Source organism: Strongylocentrotus purpuratus, unplaced genomic scaffold (assembly GCF_000002235.5).
Source record: "Strongylocentrotus purpuratus isolate Spur 01 unplaced genomic scaffold, Spur_5.0 spur5_scaffold_19, whole genome shotgun sequence".
Taxonomy (NCBI): Eukaryota; Metazoa; Echinodermata; class Echinoidea; order Camarodonta; family Strongylocentrotidae; genus Strongylocentrotus; species Strongylocentrotus purpuratus.
The window spans coordinates 15754340-15780892 of NW_022145604.1; the positions used below are offsets into that span (position 1 = coordinate 15754340).

Sequence of the window (26553 nt, forward strand, 5' to 3'; positions counted from 1 at the left end):
ATACTTCTTCGCAAAATGGCTTTCGTATTGTAATGGCTAATTCTTTGTAATATTCAACCCCCATGAATAACTGAAGAGATGTATACGGTGGAGGTAAGAATAATTGGAACATATGAAGAGTGAAACTTTCAGAACAAATAAATCTTCTTATCCATGATATCTTAAGTGATTTAGAATGCATACAAAGGTCAGTCAATTTAACTCCACCTTCATTGTACAATTGGCCCATTTGTTTCCTACTTATTTTATCACGTTTGCCATGCCATATAAATTCGAAAAAACGTCAATCGATATCCTTCATAATTTCTAATTTTGGTTCAGGAAGAGATAAAAAAAAAAAATAGGTAGTTCAATTTGGGTATAAATAAGGATTTTACTATGGTAACTCTTCCTAAGGGAGTCAATGTTCTTTTCAACCATATCGTCATCAGACGGTTTATCTCTTGAACCTTTTCTTGATAATTGTGATTAACCATTTCTGATAATTTAACTGAAAAGTTTATGCCAAGTACCTAAAATATCCCTCAGATATCCAATTAAGTTTGTACTCGTGTAAAATCTCTTTTTTGAAAGTTCTATTCTTCCCAATCCATATCACTTGAGTTTTAGTCGTGTTGATCTTGAGATTGGACATATTTGCAAATTCATTAAGTATTGTAAGGGCACATTGTAAATCCTGCATTGAACCGTTGAGTGTCCAAAGGGTATCGTCTGCATATATTGCAACAGTTTAAGCGTTTTTCCATTCATATGCAATCCGCCCAAAGAATGTGAGTGTCGTATTAGGATCCCAAGTATCTATCTGACTGACAAAAAGAGGTAGAAAGACAAAGGATATCCCTGGCGACACCCTCGTCCTATTTCAAGTCTATCTGTACAATGTCCGTTAACTAATACACAAGAGCATGGGCGCCGGAAGTGGGGGGGGGGGGGGGGTCGGGGGCAGTTCCCCCCCCCCCCCCCCCCCCCCCCAACAAACAAAAAAAACCGCCTCCCCCCCCCCCCCCACAAAAAAAAAAAAAAAAAAAAGCAGTAAAGAAGTAAACATGGTTTGTATTTTTAACCCACAAAAACATAGCAATAATACAAACCTGAATTAAATCACATATACAATTCCATTCAAAGAAAAGGAAAGTTCACAGAAATTAAATTTCATAAACATTGCGCATGCCACCTATACGGTATTTATCAATGGAGGTCTTTATAATAGCGATACGTGGACATATCGTGCGAGAATGGGAAAGCGTGTCCGTTTTTTTTTTGTTATAGGGGTGAGAAGACATGAGCCCCTGAACGCTGGCGTACTGATGGGGGGTGTATTTCTCATTCGATACAAGTGATTTACAAATGTCGCTGTTGTGACATGATTTTCCGGTATTTTTTCTCCATTTTTTGGTAAGTCATACCTTTTTATGCGTTTGTTGGAAAAATAAGATATTCCCAAATTACAGTCGAGCGAAAAAAATACGCTTATTTAGAAGCCTTAATGTCATGGTCTGCAGAGTGGCTGGGCTCGAGCCCCCCCCCCCCCCCCCCACTCACTTTTTGAAAAAGTATGTTAAAGAGAAGAAAAAAAAAGAAAGACGGATAAGTGACCTGCCAATGTCACAAATAAGGTATACAAAATGCTCATCTGACCGTAATTAAATGCCTAAAAACCCCGAGCTTCCGGGGTTATGCCCCTTGACCCCACCAAGGGCCCTAAGGTGGGCCCTAGATGCTCATCTGACCGTAATTAAATACCTAAAATCCCTGAGCTTCCGGTGGCTCTGCCCCCTGGACCCCACCAAGGGCTCTAAGGCGGGCCCCTGGATGCTCATCTGACCGTAATTAAAGACCTAAAACCCCTGAGCGTCTGGGGCTCTGCCCCCTGAACCCCACTAGGTCCCTAAGGCAGGCCCCTGTATGCTCATCTAGCCGTAATTAAATACCTAAAACCCCTGAGCTTCCGGTGGCTCTGCCCCCTGGACCCCATCAAGGGATTTAAGGCGGGCCCCTGGATACTCATCTGACCGTAATTAAATACCTAAAACCCCTGAGCGTCCGGGGGCTTTACCCCCTGGAACCCACCAAGGTCCCTAAGGCGGGCCCCTGGATGCTCATCTGACCGTAATTACATGCCTAAAACCCCTGAGCTTCTGCCCCCTGGACCCCACCAAGGGCCCTAAGGCGGGCCCCTGGATGCGCATCTAACCGTAATTAAATACCTAAAACCTCTGAGCTTCCGGGGGCTCTGCCCCCTGGACCCCACCAAGGGCCCTAAGGCGGCCCCTGGATGCTCATCCGACCGTAGTTAAATATTAAAACCCCTGAGCTTCTGGGGCTCTCCCCTCCCTGGAACACGTCAATGGCCTTAAAGAGGGCCCCTGGATGCTCATTTAACCGTAAGTAAATGCCTAAAAAAAAAAGCTGAGCTTCCGGGGGCTTAGCCCCTTGACCCCCTGCCGAGGCTCATGACCTGGACCCCACGCCAATTTATGATCTACCTGATCGTTAATACTCCACTTTGAAAAACGTTCCGCGGGATCTGCATGTAACGTGGAAGACTGGTGGTGATGCAGATTTTTCGTCTGCCCCCACCCCCTTCCGAACGTTTTTTTTTTCATTACGTCACTGCCCCTGGAAGGTAAGCCCCCTGAAATGTTTGCCCCCCCCCCCCCAAATCCCAAACTGCTTCCGGCGCGCCTGTCCTTACACATACACTAATAAAGCGTCCCTGATTTAAATCAAAATATATTATACTCGCCTATCTGGTATTCAACTTCGACCATGAACTTTTGGCTGAATTCTGCGTGCCCCGATTGTTACAGACTACCAGATGATCGGTCAAGTCGTAAGTCGTACACCAGATCCCGATCCTCGTCTTTTTCGGAAGGTCGCTTTTCCTTCGATCGAATGGTTTCCCCAGGGCTGTATTTTTCCATAGCTGCTTGTAATTCCGCGATTCGAGCAGTTTTGCGAGTACTTCTTGTTCCTCCCCTTTTCCTGTAAATTTAGGTCTAATCAGACAATTTGCAGATTTAATGTTATTATCTGATGGCCTTATCTACGTAAACCTTAGAAAATATCGTGCCTAGTCGAATACAATAAACCTGCGGAATGACAGTCTCCCCGCACGGAGACTTCCAGGTAACCTTTGAAGTTTATGAGTAACATTCATGAGTGCTTTTCAGACGGTGTAAGAACTTTACTGTTGGAATAGAAAATGGAATAGCATTTCCTGTCCATTTTTATGGATTGGGAAGGGGGGACACTAATTTTCCTACATCATGTTGTGTGTGGGGACTTCGCAATCACCTTTAATATACCCCCCCCCCCCCCCCCCACCAGGCGCGGATCCAGGATTTCTTAGGGGAGGGGGCCCAACTTTCTTCATTTTTTTGTTGCTCCCGAAAATTGGAAAATCGCGCCGGCCGAAAAGTCGCTCAGTGGGGGGGGGGGGGGGGGGGGGGGGGGGGGGGGGGGGTAGTTAGCACAATTTTTTTTTTTTTTTTTTTTTTTTTGCTCCCGAAAATTTGAAAATCGCGCCGACCGAAAAGTCGCTCAGTGAGGGGGGGGGGGGGGGGGGGGGGGGGTAGTGAGCACATTTTTTTTTTTTTGGTCCTCGAAAATTTTTCAATTTGCACCCCCCCCCCCCTTGAGCGCCAGGGGGGGGGGGCCAACCCCCAAAAAGGGTAAAAATCACGTGATTTTACATGATTTTTTTCTCAAGGGGGGGGGGGTGGCCCGGGCCCCCGGGCCCCCCACCCGCCACTGCCCCCACCCCTTTCGGCCCCTCCGTAATTTCCTCCCTAAATCCGTGCGATTGAATTGGTGGCCGGGTCTTGTTGCCTATCCCCCACCCGACAGTAACATTTACATTATTTACATTATTTTAAACTCCAGTTCTGGTAAAAAAAGAAAGAAAATTAATTCTCACAGAATCAAACGAAACTTATACTGAATGTTCAAGATTACAAACAAAATACAAATGACATGGGCCTAACAATTTTGGAAGAAATGTATACTGGCTGAGTAATGAGCATAGAAAGACAAGGAAATCAAGGTAGTACTAGCCCCAACACATTTGTGTTGTCCCGTATATAGCTTTCTGTGTACAGTGCTTGGTACTTTACCAAGACTTGGTCAAATTTACTTGATTTTGATGACTCCAGAACCTTGCAGTGCACACCAATACTTACATGCTACATGATCAACTGTTTCTGATCCTTTCCACACCTTTCCTTTCACAATGCAATTGCATTACCAGTACTAAAGTTTATCTTCAATCTTCTAATTTCTTCTCTTGTTTACATTAGCTTACTCAGTTTCCAAAAAACATGTATACCTTTTTTTAAAACAGATAGTACTGAGAGCACAAGGCATGTACAATTATTCAACGCTGTGATTAATTTACATGAAGTCAAGTAGCTGTTACAAATTATATTCAGGAAGTGAGAAAAGTTGCGGTCTTGTCATTCTCTTTTCACTACCCCCCCCCCCTTTTTTTTTTGGTATTGTTTGATACTTTGTGACACTAACGTTTTAGCCTCCCCCTTGCTCTCTTATTTTGTTTGTTTAATAGTTAGGCTTTCAAAATATCACCCGCACCCTTTTTAATCATGCACATACTGCACAAAACAAGTATTAAATGCTGATTAACTAAATCAAGTCAAGTTATGTCATACTGCAAGTCGACCTTCAGAGCACCAATTCGACAAGACCTAAACAGTATCACTGTAATTGTACCATTCGACATTAATACTTGATCGCTGTTTGGGGGAGGGGGGGGGGGGCTTACCCACATTTCCATCCCGTTTGATTGACCGTAGGGGGAACATAATTGGGAATTTCCCGTAGCGTTATCGCGAAAGGCCGCCATCATAATAAGAGTGAAAACATGGAAAGGGTGGGATGATACTATAGTCTTACTAAGTTGACGGGTTACGAGGGGAGCAGAGAGTCTGAGAAGACCTGGTTATACATGTAGAGCGATTCATCATGTTATTTTCTTCTATCTTTCACTCTCTTCTACCATCCCCTTCTCTCTCTCTCTCTCTCTGTCGTTCCGTCTCTCTTTCACACATCCATAAATTACATGTAAAGTTATAAACCCACTGTCTTACTTTGACTCCCTCTTCCCTGGTAGAAAGTGCTGGGTGTGTAACTTGTCGTGATTGCTTATGTCATTTATTTGTGTACGATGTCAGAAGCTAGAAGCTACTTAGGGATATTTTCAGTTTACCGCTAGCGGGAGCTGTAACCTTTGCTGCAGTAACGTTAGATTGGACAGACATGATCCTAAGAATCACCGCTAATTTTAGTTCCTCGATAAACCCAATGTTGTAAGTGTACAATTACTAGTTATTAGTGAAAATAAATGTTTTACTTTCACATGTCAATCGCAAATATGTTGCAACTATTTATAACACAGGGCCCTAGAAATAAGAACAGATAGTCCATTCTATTATAGGAAATATTGTAAAATTTTATTGGTCAAATCTTTTTCCTCCTTACTAAGCACCATAAAAATAATTATATGTACCTTCATTTTGTAAAACAAACACACAATAAATGCACTTATGCTGATAATACTGTTATTAAGAATTCATTGGTTTGAACAATCTTAATTTTCATAGTGATAGTTTTAAAAAGTAATTCAATCGTAATTCACGAACAACTCTGAATTCTTTAAGGCTGGAAATTGTTCAAGAACTGATACAGAAAAAAGGCCGATTTGGTGAAAGTCCGTCACAACGAAGTAAGTTTTACAAACCAATCACATTGAAGCTTGTATGACATTGTCCAGATGAAAAGCTCACCCCAATTGGTTTTAAGTAGTCCATAGCTTTTTTCGCTGTTTGGTTGCCACATTACAGATGGAATTCCACGATGTTTCCAATTATGTATATGTTTTATAGCACTCCAGTTATATGAAAGTCAAAACATACATAAAGGCAGTTGGAATTCACTTTTGCATATAAATATGAATCTGATAATATAGTTCATACCGAATCTGAAATTCTGAATGTTATTTGTTGAAGGAAAAATAGGCACCATTCATTCTCTCGCTTCCTTGTCATCGTAATATCGATATCAGAGTCTGAAATACACCTGTACGTAAATATCTTAGATTCATACTTCAAACTTCTTTCGTTTCTCTTTCATCCATTTCTTTGAACGCCGTCTCCTCCGTAGCACCGTACTTGTGATGCGCATGCTCTGTCGGGTTCGTGACAACTTTCCTGACCCGGAAGTAGCGATGCCCTCTGATGTGGGTACCGCGTTGCATTCTGGGTGCCGCCTGTTTTCTGGAATTTGAAAGTCTGGTTTATAAGCGACGTAAGCGGTAACGGCAGCAAACGCGATGAGGCAAAGACCAAAGGCATTGGCGAGGTGACCCGAAGGCACGATTTGATTGTAGTTCTCTCTGAAATAAGAAATAGGATTGAAACAGACTTTTAAGATTTCACACACATCGATGCTCAACGTATCATCAGATCGGCTCTCTTTATCTTAATATTCTGACTGGTAGGGCCCTACACGTCGATTATCAATGAAGATATTACTGTAACCAAATAAAAAGTCTCTTCTTATTTTCAGTTTTAGACATTGGAAACTGATAGATATATTGATATCGGTGCTACGCATATAAGTCACAAATAATTATCTTTCTAAATTCGAACGGGATAACCGTTTCAATTTTTAACATTACGAACGTTAAGTGTTACCAACAAATTCTTGTCAGTAAATTTCTATAAGTGATTGTAATGGCAGAAAAACAGAGAGAAAGTAGATGTACATAATTCTAACGATACGTCAATACAGGCCATCGCACACCTTCAAGCATTCTAGTCACAGAAAACCCCAGGGGCGGATCTAGGAGGGTGGTTCGGCGGTTTAAACCCTCCTCCCCCTTGGGCGGTCAAGTGAGAAACAAAGGGGAAAAGAAGGAGAAAAAAGAAAGAAAAAAAGGTAAAGCAGTAAAACGGCGCGATTTTTGGAAAATCCTGGATCCGCCATTGGGTCACCCCCCCCTCCCCCCTTGGCAAAAAGCTAGATCTGCCCCTGAACCCAAATCATCTCAGAGTCCAGAGGTTGGGATCATGCGACTGATATTGTGTTACTATTACTGGCTATCGTTTGGGCTTCCTTTACGGCTGGCACAGGCGCGGATCCAGGATTTCTTAGGGGAGGGGGCCCAACTTTTTTTTTTTTTTTGCTCCCGAAAATTTGAAAATCGCGCCGGCCGAATAGTCGCTCAGTGGGGGGGGGGGGGGGGGGGGGGGGGGGGGGGTAAGCGGACATTTTTTTTTTTTTTTTTGGAGTCCCAAAAAAATCGCAACGACTCAGACAGCCGAAAAGTCGCTCAGTGGGGGGGGGGGGGGGGGGGGGGGGTAGTGAGCACAATTTTTTTTTTGGTCCTCGAAAATTTTAAAATTTGCCCCCCCCCCCCTTGAGTGCGGGGGGGGGGGGGGCCAACCCCTCAAAAAGGTAAAAATCGCGTGAGTTTGCATGATTTTTTTCTCAAGGGGGGGGGGGGGCCGGGCCCCCTGGGCCCCCCCCCCCCCCTGGATCCGCCACTGGGCTGGCAAAGCAGCTCATAAACCCTGCAATGTTAACGTCAGCAACAGATTATATCGACAATAAACTTTTTACACTTTCTTACAAAATCCAAAACGTAGCACGGTCTCAATATCTGCCGATGCTTCAAACCAAACTAATGACATTGACTGTAGTCAGTACTACATGTTAAAATGACAAGCTTATTCTTGAAATAATCACCATCATTTTCCCATTTTCGATTGAAATATGTGAAAAACTTTCAAAGAACTTACACGAAGAATATAGCCATTTCGTTGACTCCTGTTAAACAAGAGCATATTGACATGGCGAATATTAGAATACCAAAGAAAGCATGGTTGGGGAGCAGCAAATCTTGCCATGAGCGATCGAGCTTGCGTAAGGCGACAGTCATCACAATCCCATATATCCACTGAAAAGATATGTACAAATAGAAACAGTGCTATGTTATACATATGTCTGAAGCACTGGCGTACCTATGGGGGGGGGGGCAGGGGGGGCAGAGTGCCCCCCCTGACGGGCTCCTGGGGAAAAAAAGAAAAGGGGAAAGAAAAGAAAAGAAAGGAAAGGAAAGAAAAAGAAAAACGGAAAAGAGAAAGAAAAAAGGAAAGAAAGAGAAAAAAGGAAAGAAAGAGAAAAAAGGAAAAAAAGGAAAGAAAAAAGAAAGAAGAAGAGAAAAGGAAGAAAAAGGGAAAATAAAAGGAAAGGAATCAAAATGGGGAAATTAAAAAAAAAAAAAAACCATGGCCGTACGCACCAGGGGGGGGGGGGGGCAGTTGATCCCAGATATTTTGAAAACGTACAGTTTTTTTCTGAAAATGTAGTGCAGGCCTATACCAAATCCTTCAATTCTACTATTGAAAATGCAAAAGTACCCTCATGACCAGTTCGGTCGCTCAAACTCCCTTCACTCCTTTTGCTTTTGAGATTCTTCGAAAACTTTTAACGCATCTTTCCCCCCCCCCACCAGAAAAATATTCCGCATACGGCCTGAAAAATTAAAAAAAATGAAAATAGGAAAATATAAGTGATATAACAAATTCGAAACTCTTCGCTGGCGCGAACTGCTTGCTAGCCTATTTTGTATTAAATGTTTTCACTTGCTCGTCCCCCTGAAAAAAGAAAAAGATTAGTATTGCCTAGAATACAATTGTGCCTGCCCCGACGGGCCCCGACCTGCAACCTTGGCAACAATAACATACAATATATGTACCAAATGTTACTAAGAATTTCCGTTTCGGTTTAATAAAATTTGGAGTGGACTATTAGGCTATTATTATTTATTATTATTATTATTAAAAGAGACTAATTCATTTTTCTCGCTCGCTACACTCGCTCGCGAATAAAAATGAATAGACATTGCTTGGAAACAATTGTGCCCACCCTTGACCTGCAACAATATCATTAAAAATGGAAGAGTTTTTTCGCCCTCTCGCCAAAAAGGAATTGAATCGCGTTAAAACGCGATTGCGTCCATCCTGACCTGCACCAATAAAAAACAAGTTTATTTATTAATTTCTATTAAAAGATAATTTATTTTTTGCTTGCTCGCTATGCTCGCTCGCCAAAATGGAATTGACACCGCTGACGTGCCCGCCCCAACCTGCAACAACCAGTTAATAATTATGTACCAAACGTTATTCAAAGAAGTTTTGGTGTGCTCGTGCTCGCCAAAAAGGAATTAACATCACCTTACATGATTGTGTAAGCCCTGCCCTGCAACAAAAAAATCAGAAATTCATGAACCAATTATCATTACAAAAATTTTGCTCGCTCGCTACGCTCGCTCGCCAAAATAGAAATAACACCGCTTTTAATAATCACGTCCCTGACATGGAACAATGAACCCAAGTTTTATATACCATATTTTCCCTATAAAAGAGAAGTGATTTTTTTTTGCTCGCTCGCTACGCTCGCTCGCCAAAATAGAAATAACACTGCTTTTAATAATTACGTCCCTGACATGAAACAATGAATCCAAGTTTTATGTAACATATTTCCCTATAAAAGAGAAGTGATTTTTTTTTCGCTCGCTACGCTCGCTAGCTCGTGGAATTATGTGCCCACCACTAACCTGCTACAATATCATTAAAAAGATAAATGTAGGGGGTTGCCTGCCCGCCAAAATGGGATTGACATTGCCTTAAACATGATTGTGCCCGCCCCCTACCTGCAACAATGAAACAAATTTATATAGCAATTCATTGAGAGAAAGATGTATTTTTGCTTGCTAGCTAAAATGGGTATAAAATCACCCTAAACAATATTGTTCCCGCGCCCTGCATGGGACAATTGAACCAAGTTTAAGTGACAATTATTAAAAAAGAAGTGATTTTTCTCTTGCTCGCTACACTCGTTTGCAAAAAAATGAAAGTAACGTCGCTAACAAGTGAATGTTCCCACCCCCAACTTGCAACAATACCAGTTTATATACCAAACGTTACTTAAAGATTTTTTTTTGCTCGCTCGCTCGCCAGAAGTGAAAATTAGCATCACCTTTTTGTTTGTTTCGGTCGCTTGCCCCCCTGACGGAGTACCCCAGTACTCTGAAGCGTTGGGGAAAAGCATCCGAGATGGATGACTGATACGTTTTCTCAAACCATTTCAAGACGAGACTCGATCCCACATACTTCAAAGTGTACAAAGTCATCGAAAATATACAAAAAAAAATAAAAAAGTAATCATTCGTTACAGTTACGGATGTAGTATGTATAAAGTCAACCAAAATCATTATTCAGCAATTCACGGATTAACGAATAAGGAGCGTAATAAAGAAAAATATAATAATGTTAAACCCACATGGAACCCGATTTGAACGTGGGTCTTGAGTTCCGAACTCATCTTATCAACAATAGACAGCGCTATGAAACTTCTGTGATCTTTTAAATCTACAGATCAATACCGCCGTCAACATTCTAGTAAAAAAAAAACAATGGTAATTCTTATAACAACAACAAAAACAAAAACATACAGCTAATTACACATACACTCTTGATATTCCAGTTTGATATAACAAAACGTTGATCTAAAACCAGACGCCTTTTCATTGAAACCCAATAAAAGGAATCAAACATCCATGTTTTTCCTTGTTCGTGATTAAAATCAGTCTTATCAGAGTAATGTTTGGTATGAAATTTGAGGGCAAGAATTTAATAGGCTTTTTTCGTAATGTAACCAATTTGTTTGCATACATCTTTGTAAAGTGCCTCGATACAAACTATTTCATTCACCTGATATAAATAATGGTATTTCAATAGACCAAATCCGAACAGCATATACTAGTTTGTTGCCAGGTAGGACAAACAATATGGCTTGCCCTACCTAGCAACGCTGATATGCAGTTTGCATTCTGACATTTAGAATACTATTAGTCTTATCAGGTTAATGAAATAATTTGTATTGAGGCACTTCACAAAGACTTATGTATCGGATTTGATTACATTACGAAAAATGGCCAATTCAAATTGAATATTATATGGCTAACAATGCAAGTATTTTAGCTCGTATCACACCTTTTCCACTGTATCTACAATTTAGAAAATAACATACCTGGCCAAAGAAGACAATAATTGTTGCTAGTCCCAACCAGCTGTGTAATGAATACAGGTCTTTTCCGCCTTTTCTGGGCCCTGTGTGTCTTTGCAGACGAACGCAGCATGCACACCGATACCAACTAAAACGACGACGATTGATTGTATCGTTGCGTGGATCGCTTTCTCAGCCGTGTAGGAGAGACCGAGTCTGTGTGTCACTCGAAATGAGATCATTGCTGTAAAAGAAGAAAAAAAGAGAATCTATATCATTAAATATAGCTATCATAATTCTATAGATTTCCTCATAATTCATCCAAAATGTGCCTCATATTTACTGAAATTGAAAGCATATTTGGGTCTCACTTTGATTATTTCTAAGAAGCTATAAAACCACGAATTTTCCTTATTCTTAATTAAACTGATATTAACTGATGTATATACTAATGATATAAAATTGAAGTATGGTACTCAGATATTATTATTTTAATATGATAATGATCACATATTATTCCTTTTTCTTGTTCTTGTTATATTGTGTGCTTTTTGTCTCTTTTTTTCTTTATTTCATTCTCTATTCTTGTATTTGGTATCGTATTTGTATTGTATTTGTTAATCTTCTTATTCATAGAACCCTACCTCTTGTCACTAAAGGAGGAAACGTTTTTCTTTTTCTTGGAGAAGACCCGAGTATTTTCGATGTAACATCTTTTATTTCTTTACCTGATTGACTCATATATCACGATGTTTAATATAGGCCTATAATTTGTTTTAATATATCTCTTTTTTTTACAAATGAAAAGTATATCTTTCAAAAATATACTTTCATTGAGCGTGCTTTTAATTATGTTACTAAACCATGAACCCTACCATATTTTAACTGAACAAATGTGAAACTCAATAGTAACACTCAACCTTTTATTACGTAATAGTGGAAGTATACCTCTGTTTCGCTAGCTCTAGTTGATGACTTAACATCCGCTATCTTTAAGAGGTGGTTAGGAGAGGCCTGCAAGTGGAGTTCATCGGTTATTTATTTATATAAACGTCTCAAAGTTTGGATCGTAATTTTTGAAATATTTCTGGTCCGCCTGGCAAATACAAATTAGGAATCCTTCTCCAGACATCCAAACAATTACACACCGCAGATATGATGAGGAAGACTATCATTACAGCATACAAATGGTCTTAAATTTCTTCAAGATTGTGTAATGATAAAGTGTAGAAAATGGATCTATATAATTCGGATTGGATAGTCTCGCAATGGGCGATCGCCACGATATCGTAAACTGTGCCCCTCTTAAAGATTACTTTGTCCCTTTGGCAGCCAACATCAAATCTGTAAAAACTTCGCTGGAATTAAGATATGTCATGTAAATGTATGTCCCATTTGTGAAATGTAAACGTTAGCAGTGTCCTAGTATTCAAATTATGCAAGAAAATAATGGCAACTAATGGTCATTATTTTCCCACAAAAAGAAGTTTTCAAACACTTTCGTTTTGAGGGAAGTACTAAATAAGTATTGTCTTCCAAATGCCGTTGGAATTTAACCTTTTCATATTTTTGACCTGCAAATGGGACATAGTACCTTTAAAACTTTGCGCCCTATATTGCAGGGTACTGTCGACCTGGAGGTCACTGGAACATTTTGATATGGGAGGGGGGGGGGTATTAATGGGGAAAAGATGATCTATATAACTGCGGATTGGATAGTCTGACAATGGGTGATCGCCACGATATTTTACTTTATACATTGTGCCCCTCCCCTCTTAAAACTAAGCGGCTTCATATTGCAGGGTACTGCCGATCTGAAAGTCGCTGGAATATTTTGATATGGGGGGTACCGACGGGAAAGAGATCTGCAAGAGAAAGTAACCGGATCGTCATATTTTGAAATCTCCCAGAACGGTTTTAATCATCCTGAAAATTGCAATTTCACCGACACTGTTTTAGTGGGGCGTTATATTCCATCCTAACCGAAATTAAACAGCAGGAAATGTTGGTTATCGCTGTAATCCATCAGTTGGCACTATATGAATATACACGCATGCATGCAATAATTTGAAAGGGGAAGTCCACCCAGATATTAAGATGGTTTTAATGAAAACAGAGAGAAAATTGAGAGGAACAAATTAGTGAAAGATTGAGTAATATCCCATTAAAAATATGAATATTACGAATTTTTTAAAGTTGTCATCAGTAAAACACAAATTGGCAACACTGTGACGTATCTTTTGAGCTCCTCTCCGGTTCGCTCAGGGCAAACAAAATAATGCATAAACTGTCATTTTCTTAGATATTGATGACGGAAAATATTTGTCTCAATATCATACAGCGGCTGTATAAAACCATATTTGCAATTATTATAATCAGGGTGAATGAATGGTTGAAACTTGTAATTTGTTGACGTTTTTTTTTTTAGTACAGGGCAAATGGGAGGGGACCTCGCAAGATACGTCACAGAGTTGCCCATTTGTGTTTGATCAATCGCACCTTCAAAAACTCATAAATATTTTATTCTTAATCGGTTTTCGCTCAGAATTTCACAGACATGTTTCTCTCATTTGCTTCTAATAAAACCAACTTAATATCCCGGTGGACTTTCCCTTTAAGCTATCATATTCAATTCAATGCAATTCGTTTAAATTATGGGATCGTGGAGTGTGGATTCTCGAGTCTAATATCATACACTTTGCTTCTTTGAGAAAATAATTTTGCATCCTACTTTGAATCTTTAAAAAAATACTACCAAGCGACCAGGCGCGTACGCAGGGGGGGGGGGGGGGGGTGTTTGGGGGAGGGGGGTTAACCCCCCCCCCCCTTTGGTTTTGTTTTTTTTTTTTTTTTTTAATAAAAAAAAATTATTCCCATGGCTGGCCTAAAAAAAAAACCTTACCCCCCCCCCCCAACGGAGCAAAATGTCAAATTTTCAAATTTCGAGACCAAAAAAAAAAAAGTGCCCTCTTACCCCCCCCCCCCCCCCCCCCCCCCCGCTTATTCAGCGGCTGGCTGAGTCGAGTGCGAAATTATCGGCCCGATTCGAAAATGTTAACCCCCCCCCCCCCCCCCCCCCCCTTAAAAAAATCCTGCGTACGCGCCTGCAAGCGACTGATCCTGAATGATTCTTTATAAAGACAAAACCGCGAAGCATATCATCCCCTCGCCGGGTACAAATGGCCTATATTTAACAATTTTTGAATATTTAATGAGTTGTGACCTTTGACATACAAACTCAAGAACATTAATTACATTATTGAGTGAAAACCACATTTTTGCGTATATATAATTAGGTATTTTAGGCTGTATTTCGATACCATGTAACTTCATATCAAATTCCATTAAAATCCGTCAAGCATTACCAAAGTTATCGTACGGAAACCACATTTTTGGATCCATATTTAGCTATTTTTGCATATATATGTAATGAGCTACGGCCTTTGACCTTTGACAATATACTCCAAAATCGACATTAGGCTGAGTTTTTATACCATGCCATGTACCCTCATATCAATTTCATTAAAATCCCTCAAATATTACTCGAACACAAACTAAATTTTCGAATAATTACATTTTTTCGCTTTTTTTATTCAAAAAAAGTAAGCTTCATGCATTCTGTGATCATTTTCGGGTTATATTTCGGGGTTGCAGAAGAAGTCAAACAAAACTGCATACTTCATCATGAATAATGAAGGGGGGGGGGGTTAACCCTAGAACCACCAAGTAAGTTTACCTTCCGCATAGAGAAAAACCATGCCGATCGTTAGCAGAAGGTAATGGTAGCTGCCAACTCCGTTTCCACAGTCCCAGTCATAGCCTCCGCCGTATTCTGATAACCATGTTGCTAACAGGATCACACTGACGACTCCAAGGACTTGAGAGAGGAGCACAAGCGTCCAGAAGAGCGCTTCCATGGCGATAGAAACTGTCTTCTAACTATACATGAACTCTGGATGAAACAATTTGTAAACAGGATTAAACAAACTTCATTATTGATCTATGTATTCTACATTCAAACATGATCGATGATGATGAATCCAAATCTGATCAAAGACGTTTAATATTTTGCTTTGGAGGGAGATACTCTCGGAGAGTCGCATCTTGACAACAAAATTATGGAAACAATTATTGTTAATTATCTTGGTGTTAAAATTCAAAAGATAACTTTGTCATGAAAGGTCATGCAATCAGTCAAAATGCAACTTTGTCAATCCTTCTGTGTCACTTAAATTCAAATTTCAAATAGAAAGAAGTTCCTTGCTCGTATCAATTATTGGAACTATAATTGTATACAGTTACACAGATGTCAACTTTTCCTCTCATTTTATCAAAGGGGTTTGGGGATCGTTGAGGAAAAGATTCTTTAAGTTCCGTTTGTTAAGGTACAATGTACGCCGTACGATATCATTAGTCACTGAAATTGCGAGTATATTTATGTAAAGTTACACCTTATTATTTCAAGTGCTCTTGCTTTCTAACATTATGTATCTGCCTTTTTCTCGACATGTCATCCCTTTGCCTGATTGTCTCTCTCCCTCTCTTCTTTTTCTTCCTCTTTTTCTTCCTCCTCTTCCATTTCCCTTCTATTTGGATCGTGCCGAGTTTGCATGGTCAAGACACATTAGCTTCTCATGAAGGGCCAATATGACAGATCTACATGTAATTCTATAATAGTGTTTCAAACAATCATCTGTTATTTTTTCGTTCTATTGTGCCATAAAGCAGGCACTAGCCCGTCCCATTCATCTACTTTTCTCCTTTAATTTTATACAGACCTCGGGCCTATGGTTGACACAAAACAAATCAATAAAATGAAGAGAAAAGAAAACAACCATGTTATCGATATCACTCACTCTTTGGTTATTTGCCAATCGCCATGTGCTTCTAACTCAAATCCATATTACACTAAAAGACACATTTCAAGATTTGCAATGCTTTATTTTCAAACAATATCTGAATCTTGTGTTGATATATTGTGTTATCACTGTTCCACAATAGGCTAAAATGTAATGTTTTACTTTAAATGTAGTTTAACTTCACAAACCTGCAAGTTGTTACATGCAGCTAGCCTTTGGTTATACTTACAAATTTTATTTATTTTTTCTTCCAAACTTTAAAATGTTTTTGCTACATTGAAAGAAAACACAAATTATATGAAAAGTCGAGAATGTACTTTAACTTCACATACCTGCGAGTTGTTACATACAGCTAGCCTTTATTATATTTAAAAAAAAATCTTCCAAACTTTTGCTACATTGAAAGAAAAAACAAATTAAATGAAAAGTCTACGAAATTGAATCTTTTTTTCTGTCTCTGCAGTGTAAATACCCCCCCCCCCCCCCCCAAATATCCTTCGTTCCGTTACGTACTAAAGGAATTCGGGGGTGCTGGTAAGTGCTATCAAATAGTTGTTATGAAATGAACTAGGCATACTTATTTGAGCTGAGGTTACTCACGAATTTAAGACTCCCGCATGAGTTGAAGATCTCAGGAATCTACAGATCCAGATGGACGAAATATAGACAGGTCGATTTCTTCAAAAAGTTCTCAATGTAGCACACACAATTACGTATACAGTGATAATTTGACAGACGTAATCCCAAATAATATCCACGGATTAGATTCGTCCATTATCCAGTCAATAGAACTCTAACAATTTGCCCAATCTGATCTCACTATTCGTAGGAAACAGTCTCTGAAATCGCTCAAACAGCACTGGAGAAAGAATAATTCAGGAATTATAGCAGTCGCTTGAATTGAAAGCCCGATCCTACACGGCCTTCCGACCTCCCGGAGCTCCCGTGATCCCGATCTTGCGTGAGTTTCCTCCCGGCAGTCTCGGCGGAGTTGTACGTGACAAATTCCCAGTCCGCAGCAAGCCTTATCTCTGCAGGATTCACTGAACAAACGATCAAATTTCACTGCCCTGATAGCTGTAGCACTCCTAAATCAAAGTTCATGTCAAGAAAAAAATGTTGTATGTTCCCTCCTCTATCAGAATGTATAGTGTTGGCCAATTCTAAACGTGATTTAGTCACGATTCTATACATCTGTCTGTACGATGGTTTACACACAACTTACAATATTGACAGTTACACCTGTAGCTGCTTCGTGTGTGCGTTGTGCATGCACTGTGTGTACATGTGAAAGTGTGCGTAAGAGTTTTGTACCAAATGAAAGTATCGCATTCATTCACCCGTGTACCGCAAGTCGCTCCTAATCGCCTGTTCTTCGGATTATGAGTCATTTTAGCCCCCATAATTTGGCCCATTGTATTGAGTGACGTCATTGTTTGGCTTTCACTTTCACTTTTGTTGCTCCATGAAAGTTGTGAGAGGGCAAAGTTCCCCGTCTCGACAAGTTTTAGAGATACAAAACGTGTTAAAATAAAGATTTCCTTCGTATAATGGTCAAAGATAGGGCAACGATAGGTTTCTTTCGTCTGTTTGAACTCCAAATCGTGATAAAAAAAATTGACTTTGATATCTAAATGATGAGCAGTTTCTTCTTATTAAATATTATTTCATCTTTATGAAATGTTTAGTCATCCTTATAGTGAATACTACCGCGGTATAGGTAATAAAGGTATATGCCTATCGTAATAATTTGGAAAAATAGCTCCACCTTTAGGTTATGATGGGAAGCAATTGCTTCCCATCATAACCTAAAGGTGGAGCTATTTTTCCAAATTATTACGATTAAACTTGTATGGATGTCGACGTTATGGAATGTTCTTTGAAATGATTTATATATTATATAGTATTCATAGGAGTTATTCGTACTATCCTAGAACAGAATTATTGAAAGTCAACTTTCAACAGTATTTTCTCCTGTTTCACGGCTAAACATTGAACAGTTTTCTTAAATGATATTTTCTCTTTTGTATAACATTCATGAACAGATCAAAACGATTCAAATGCATTTATCAGGAGTCGAGGAAGAATCCCTTCATCGCTCTCTCGCTCTCTCTCTCTCTCTCTCTCTCTCTATCTCTCTCGCTACCTCTCCGTCTCCGTCTCTCTCTCTCTCTCTTTCTATCTATCTCTATTACCCTCCCCCCCCCCTCTCTCTCTCTCTCTCTCTCCATCTCCCTCTACCCCGCCCTTGTCCCTCCAACCCGCTCTGCCCTCTTCTTCATTTTCTTCTTTTCTTCTTCTTCTTCTTCTTCTTCTTCTTCTTCTTCTTCTTCTTCTTCCCTTCTCTCTCTCTCTGTCTCTTTCTCCTTTATCCTTTTCGCTCTTTCTCTTATCCCTTTTTACCCTCTCTATATCTGAAGTGATAAAGAATATAAATTTTAAATCCCATAGCCTCTCGTTTACGTGACTGACTCAGTACGCTAGTGTATGTTCAGTACCACACGGATTTAGGATTATTTCAAACTTCAGGACATTTTAAATAAAAGGACATAATAACATACATTTTCACTTTACACTGATTTCCTTTTATTTATGAGTATCAAACATTTCCAGTCACTATTAAAATAAGAAGGCCCTATCTTACGTAAAGTTTGTGACTTGTGTCAATTCCGTCTTATACTTACTATTATTCCTACTTCCCTACCGATAACATTATAGAAAATTTTATTTTATTTCCCAGGAAGCCTAATTTGTGTCGATCATAAATACGTACATAAACAGAAAGGCCAATTTCAGTATATAGTTATCAATGCTCATGAGAGAAGGGCCCTTTGTTATAATATACAAATGCGATGACAAAACAAATATTGTGGGCCTTTCCGTAGAGCAGAGATCGTGTTTGAATCAACTTCAATATAATTTTGGATATTTTTGATATTTTACTTCGGGTACACCACATAACGATCTTAGGAATAACGAGGCCTCTGAATGAGCTTCACCCTCAACTATACTACTACCACACTTACTGGCGTATACGGTTACGGGGGGGGGGGGGGGGGTAGGTGCTTCAGGCCCCATCGAAGGCAAATATGGGGGGGGGGGCAAACAAAACTGGGGAAACGAAAGGGATGGGAATGATGGATCGTGAATGAAAGACGTGTCACACTGTGTCACGTAACAAATGCCAGAGGTAAAAATGCGGAATGTTTTACCTTTGGCATTTCTACCTCATACATTTCTACTTGTGGTATTTTTACCTTTAACGTTTTTACTTCTGGCAGTAGTTCCCTTTAACATTTTTATTTCTGACATTTTTATCTCTAAAACTTTAATTCTGGTGTTTTTACCTCTGACATTTTTACACCAAACCCTCCCACACATTCTTCCTTTTCTTTCTCTGTCCGTAAATGTCATGCATCTTGTAAGATTGCGAGCCCCCCCCCCCCCTCAATCATCATTTCTGATTATGTGAAACAAATATTGGATACTTCAAAGTACTCACATCCACAAGGCGAGGTGCTAATGGAGTTGAAAAGGTGCACACTTTGCCTTAATTTGATGATCGCAAAATTATTATCATTCCCACTCGTATTATCATTGCTACAATTTTAGTATTCTTGCTAATAACAACATTTTGCCCTTCTTCAACCGTTGAAATATATCGTTGCTAATAATTACGATATGAGTAGATATCAATAAAATATAGTTGCTAAAAATAGTGATATGAATATACACTAAGTAAATATATCTTTGCAAATACGTATGATATGAAACGACATACATTGAATTCCAGTGGCGCTTGATACAAAAGTTTGTTCAGCTCTTTACATGACTTTTTTTCAAAAACATACAAAAGTGGCGAATCTTGAAGAAAACAGAAACAAGATAAATGCTTAGATTATCCCGTATCAAAACAATTAACCCCTGGACAATCACCCCCGGAAATTACCCCCAGAAAATTACCCCACAAGGAAAATAACCCCATGAATATTACCCCCATCCCTAAAAATACCCCCCCCCCCACCAAGGACACGGAAGAACAATTACCCCGAGGATGATTACCCAAACCCTAAAACTTACATCCTAGGGCAACCAAGGAAATCCACCCGAGCACAAGTAACCCGCCCCCTCCCCCTGAAAATCACCCCTCCTCTCGAAAATCACCCCTTCCCCTGTTCTTTAAAGGGGAATCCTACCATGATTATAAGTTGATTTTTGATAAAGCATAATTTTGTTGGGGGGGGGGGGGGTAATCGTCGGCGCGGGGTGATATTGTCCTAGGGGGTAATATGTCCAGGGGGTAATTGGCCTCGGGGCTGGTTGTCCTTTGGGGTTATTTCCAGGGAGGGGGGGGGGGAGGTAATTGTCCTTGGGGGTATTTTTCCGGGGGTTAATTTTCCAGGGGTTGATTCCCTCTCTCTGTGTCTCTCTCCCTCTCTCCGTATATACATTTTTTGTCTCTACTTTATGTTTCTGCTTCCAACTTTTTTTTTTGGGGGGGGGGGCTGGATTTACCCGTGTTTTGTTTAACCCTTTGTAGTGCAATAGGTGAGGCGGGTTCTTATGCAATACACGCTTCGTTTTTGTATTAATTGCTGTGTATTTTTTGTAGTGTAATCCATGAAATAGGCAACAATGAAACCTTGATTATTTTTATAATACGCAAACTTAATTTGCATTTATCACATTTATTTTTTACTCTATATTTGCCCTATCTACGTTTGGCATCAGCAGTATCTCTTCGATTGTATAAATATTATATACCTTTAAGTATTTGTTAGAGAATTAGACTTTTAATAGACCTAGTCAGTAATACAATATCATGATCTTTTGACAAATCATCGTCAGTTTGATTTGAATCATCAGTGACAAAGGTTAATTAAAGTTTAATATTTCTTGAATAATAGCAGTACTCATTAACAAATTGTGAAAAAGTATCAATATCAAATAAATTCACAATCATATCCACTTTTCTTTAACAGATGTTAATAGGCATACAAGCAATAAATATGTGATTTACCTTTAACCATTGCAACAGTACGCAATCAATATAATGGGAGAAGTTTATATGTTAAAACACCTTGCATATCAAACACAATAGATCCATCAATTGATCCATTCTGTAAAAAAAAAATGTATGAGAAATTATATATATACAGATCTTAGCGATGAAGAGAAATTTGTAAGCAATAAGAAACTTAAGAATGAAAATATAATCGATCACTTCTGTAAGTATATTAAAACAATCAAAAATACCTGAGGGGAATTTTAAGATCCCACCCATTTTTTTTAGAACATCAATATCGAAATTGTCATTCCCATTTGTTTTGTATCTTTATTGTCAAACATAGACTGGTACGTATCATATAATTATTTGTTATAATATAATTTACCACTGCATATATAGCTACAATGTTTATGGTTAATTTGTGATTACTCGGGAAACTATACCACTTGCTGATTTTCTTGTTTATATAATTGTTTTATATATGTATTATGAAACAAAATGTTCATGTATATGATTGAAGTTTAATAATAAAATCCAAAATTCATACATACTGTGTAGATATTTTTTGCCTAAGTAGGGGACCTTTTTAACATTAAAATCTTTTAAATCTTTAGAACATTAATCATGCACAAATAACACAAAAGGTAAGTACAACATCAAATTTAACTTACACTTGTTATTAAAAATTTAAATGAACTTTTATCTTTTCGTTTGTTATTGTACACTTTCCTTTCTGCTAGATTGTTATTCTATGCCTTTTCTGATCTCTCTTTCAAATACAGAATATCCTTGTATCTTTCTCCAATTTTGTTGCGTTGTAAAATATCTTTATGTACACTCCCGAATGTTGTGGTCTATATCCAGTAAGTGCTGAGTTGTATATATATTTATATAATACGTTGACTATTTAGCAGAGTAGATACATTATGTACAAAGAGAATTGTGCAAAAAAGAGAAGCATAGAAAATATCAAAACCGTAGAGCCATACGGTGACATATTACTGTCTAAACAATATTGACATAACCTTAGTACAGTTACTGTGAACTAGATATTAGAACATACCCTTCATATTTATAATCAACACAAACATACACGCCCGCATACACACACGCACACACACGCGCGCGCAGACACACACACATACGCACAGGCCAACATAATAGTATACCCTGATGCCGATGAAGTTGTAATTGTGACATTATTTTTGTTTTCTTGACAGATAAAGCTTGTTTATATTCTCATAACTTTTTTGATGAATCTCTATGACCCTTTAGATTAATTAATAAAGTTCCAAACAGACATCAACTTAATCGTTCAAAAATAAAGAAAATGCAAAAATTATTTCATGAAAATAGGTAAGCAAATATTATTCCAACTATAGGAGAATGGAGCACGTAACTATGGGGTCAGGTCAGCTTAACAATCGATCAGACACATAACATTGCGAGGCTATTTGGGTTTAATGTAAAAGGAATGGTTATTATATTATAATGTTGCATCACAGCCAGGGGCTGAATTGTACAATAATTTTAGAAAAGTTTCTACATAATAAGAAATACATTAAGCAGGAACATACACAAACAAGTAATCAATCTTTATGCAACTGGAAATTACTCAAAATTGTGATATGATTGTGTGTCTACTATTGAATGAGAAGTATATGTTTTTAATGTATAGATGAAGGTTTCGAAATAGTATTGCGTGATGTAAATGATGACCTAAAAAGGAAGAGTGAGCCATAAGTAAGCTCCATGTTTTTGAAAAGGCAGGTGAAGGGGAGAGGATGAGAAAGAGGACTAAGACTAGTGCAAAAGATGGGGAGGAGAATAGTGGAGAGAGATAAAGATGGATTGACAGAGGGAGGGGGTGAAAGGTAGAAGGGAAACAGAGGAAAAGAGAGAGAGAGAGAGAGAGAAAGAGAGAGAGAGAGAGAGAGAGAGAGAGAGAGAGAGAGAGAGAGAGAAAGAGAGAGAGAGAGAGAGAAAGAGAGAGAGAGAAGAGAGAAAGAGAAAGAGGGGGGGGGGGGGTAGTGAGAAGAAGGAAGGAAGGAGGCAGGAGGTCATCCACATATACAATACCAAGAAATAACACAAAGTTTGGCGAACGTTGCTAGGTTAATTTATAGAAATAAGTTGTACACAGTAAAAACACAATACAAGCGACAGAAAATCATAAAAATTTGCTGTTGAATGTATGATATCAGTTGTTATACTAGGGCCTCTTGATATTCACAAATGTCATGTTTTCTAGAATAGCTGCACATTAAGACATTGTGAATTCAACTTCTTTAACTATTTTACAAATTCTACTTATTGATATTGAAAAAAGGGAAAATCTTTCAAAATGACGTAAACTCAACGCAAAATATTTTCTTAAAGTATTTGCGATAGCCTAATTCCGCACTCTTGGCTAAATCTAACACAAGTTAGTCCTGTCTAATGTCTCTACAATGTCCCCCGTACTCCCGTTAGTTGGCTCGGTACCAATCATCGTACAGCGAAAAGGGTGTAGATGCGTTGTATACCGCTGCATATCCGACCTAAGCTTAATTCACATGTCCAGTGTAGACGCAAACAATCCTTCATCCAAGTCATTGAGAGACAGGTAATTCTGTGAAAATCAAAAATAATAAAACTAATAAAATATGAAAATAATAATAATAAAATTGCAATATTACACCATATCACAGACACTGATAGCACGTATAGGGCCATGCATCTTAGATTAAACATTAAAGATGAAATTCAAAGAAAATCACAAATATGTCAACTAATGTATCACTAGAAACTGGTAAGCTAACAAATGGCCACCGTACAAGTTTTAGGTCAACTACATATCGGGTGATTTATAAAAATACAAATACAACCACCTCCATAGCAGCTGGGATATACGAGAGATTCGCCAGAAAAATAACGATGTTTTAATGACGTCACAATATGGACCAATACTGCCCAAGCAGACGACATCCCATAAAAAATGAACATAATTGCAAAGCTATTATTTATTTAAATTAAAATGAGTTTAGTGTATATAAATGTAACGGCATGTCAAACCATTCAAAAGGGGATATGACCCGATTCTGATATCTCAAGTATTTTGCTTGTAAATACACAGGATACGGGTTAATTAACAATCAAAGAAACCAGACTTTCAAATTGAAAAAAAAACCCGGAATGATATTAAGGACGGCATTTGTTCCCTCTTGACACGTCGAACATACCGCGGTGTGTGCAGCTAAATATACAATGGCGTATTATTTTGTTTACAAGCGACAGATTCCTTTATTTTTTGTATCGCTGCATTTGTCATCAAAATAAAACCATGCGCGGGGTTTAGAGTGAAGCAATAGATAATACATTTAGCCTGACGGTAGTGAAGAGAGAGAAAGAACTCGAGAGAAGATCAAAACACAGGCACTTAACATGTGTGAGATGTCACTAGGACATCGTCTGCATGGGCAAATCATGTCCATACTGTGATCTCACACATCTCAGCAGCGTTCGGAGAGCTCTTCAGGTGCTATGCCGGGGTTGTATTTAAGCGTTTTGTAATTTATAATAATCATTGCTTCGAATGTTTCCAAGCATTGAATTTTGATAGCCTTGTCGAATCAAAGTTTCAAATTTGCAATAATGAAAACAAAGTTAGTTTTTAAAATCAATGAATATCTAAACGATGCCTTTAAAAGTAGTATTTTTATCCTGGCTTTAGGCCAGCTGTTTTTAGGTGCTGAAAGCATTTCTTCCCGAGAAGTTTCAAGATCATTATTGAGTCAGGGTTAAAGTTATTCTAATGATACCTTTTCAACTGAGGTTTATATGCCGACGGGATTATACAAATGGATATAAAATGGGGAAAATAAATTCTGCATTGGACATATAAGAAGAATGCAAGAATGCGAGTTCATCTTACGTGATTCTTTTCTAGAATCCTTTCCAAACTCGTGAGGGTCTGATCAAAGTTACTCCGATTTGTAGCTTCCTTCTCCCAACAACCAGACATGACCGTATACCTGAAAGATAAGAAGAAGTTGATACTTATTTAAAAGAATTACTGAACAAAAGAAGTGAAATTAATAAAATCCAAAGACAAGTACCAAAAAGTTACGTAATCAAGGTGCATGTGCGGGAGCATTTCAATGGTTTTATTTTATTATTTCATGCGCGCACCCAGTCCGACTCTTTTTACTCCACCAGGATTGTCGCAACGTTATATTTTCAGACTCCAATATAGAGTCAAAGGAGAGATAGAAAGAAGAAGAAAAAAAAAATCCAAATTTCTCATGTAATTTACCCAAGATATATACCGGTGGGAAATATGGTCCGCATCTGATGATCAACATCATCATTAAATCTATCCAACATCATCGTCATGTATGTCAAGTCTTGATATGGTAGACATTGAAGCGTAAATAAATTCTTTGTACTTATCTTGGATGAGCAATATTGGATGAAAACATTTTGCAGATGGAAATCATTACTAAAAATTGGATTGAAATGATAGGAACTTTTCCAGATATCTTTAGATATTTAAATATTAAGAAAAATATGAATATGTTTTGTATACAAAATAGACTGCCATAGTTTTTTTCAATAAAAGAGAAATAAAAGAGGAGATTGATTTTATGGAAAAATAGTCATATCACATCAACAATTCGACATTATTGTTCCCAATGTGGTACGTAACTGGAATTTGTAAAGTAAGGCACGTGATTATAAATGTAAGTTGGAAAGATTCGATTATGTTGAATTTAGTAAAGTTGGTATTCATCAATTATTATTTAAGTTCGAATACGACAAATTTAAGAAATGTATTCCAAGCCATAAATTAAATGAATTATGTATAATTTAAATCAAATAGGAGTAGCTACAGGAGATTTCGTTAAAATACAGTATTCAGTTTGAAGGCGAAACATTATTACCTATCCCTCCTGAAACAAAACTTCGAAAACCTATTGTAACACGTCATTGGGTAAATTATTTGAATATACCTTTTTCATTTACTTGGCAGAAAGTGTCAAATTTTCAATTTCAACAAATATAATATATCAAGTTATTTTTAAGTGTTTCTCTATATCTTTCCATCAAAATATAATCTATGCAGATGGCGTATAATGGACAATGACCAGTTTGATGTATGTAAAGAAACAAAAACCATTTTTATTATTTTGTTAAAATATAATAAGGTTCGAGTTTTGGGGAAAATAATTGGAAACTTGTTTAATAATCACTTTCATGAGAAAATAGATATTATAACAAAATTAAAAGTTATATTGAAGAAAAGGGAAACATGATAAACTTCATGTTAAATTTAGGCCATTACGTAATAAACATAATATATATCAACATTCTCTATGATGGTAAAGAGTATAATAGTAATATTAAAGGTCTGTTTCTTTATTCATTAACAAAAAATGCAATATCATATATCAAATAAGCAAAGTGTTTTATTGACGAAATACACTGAAATTATTCAAGAAATAGTGAGGTTATAACTAGGTAGAGCACTCAAAAAAATAATACACATAAGACATTCTTTATTTTGGTGTCATATTAAAGATATCAATGATATATTTATTTTGCTGCAAAAATTTTCAA

General features: G+C 38.0%; 1 long non-coding RNA gene across 1 annotated transcript; it reads right to left on the reverse strand.

Moving 5' to 3' along the window:
* Positions 1–5571: 5571 nt before the first annotated feature.
* LOC115918782 lies at positions 5572–16886 on the reverse strand. Its single transcript, XR_004064952.1, has 5 exons — positions 16548–16886; positions 14825–15040; positions 11113–11332; positions 7818–7975; positions 5572–6409 (listed from the first exon to the last, which is right to left on the reverse strand). It is a non-coding gene; the product is annotated as an uncharacterized LOC115918782 (long non-coding RNA).
* Positions 16887–26553: the final 9667 nt, after the last annotated feature.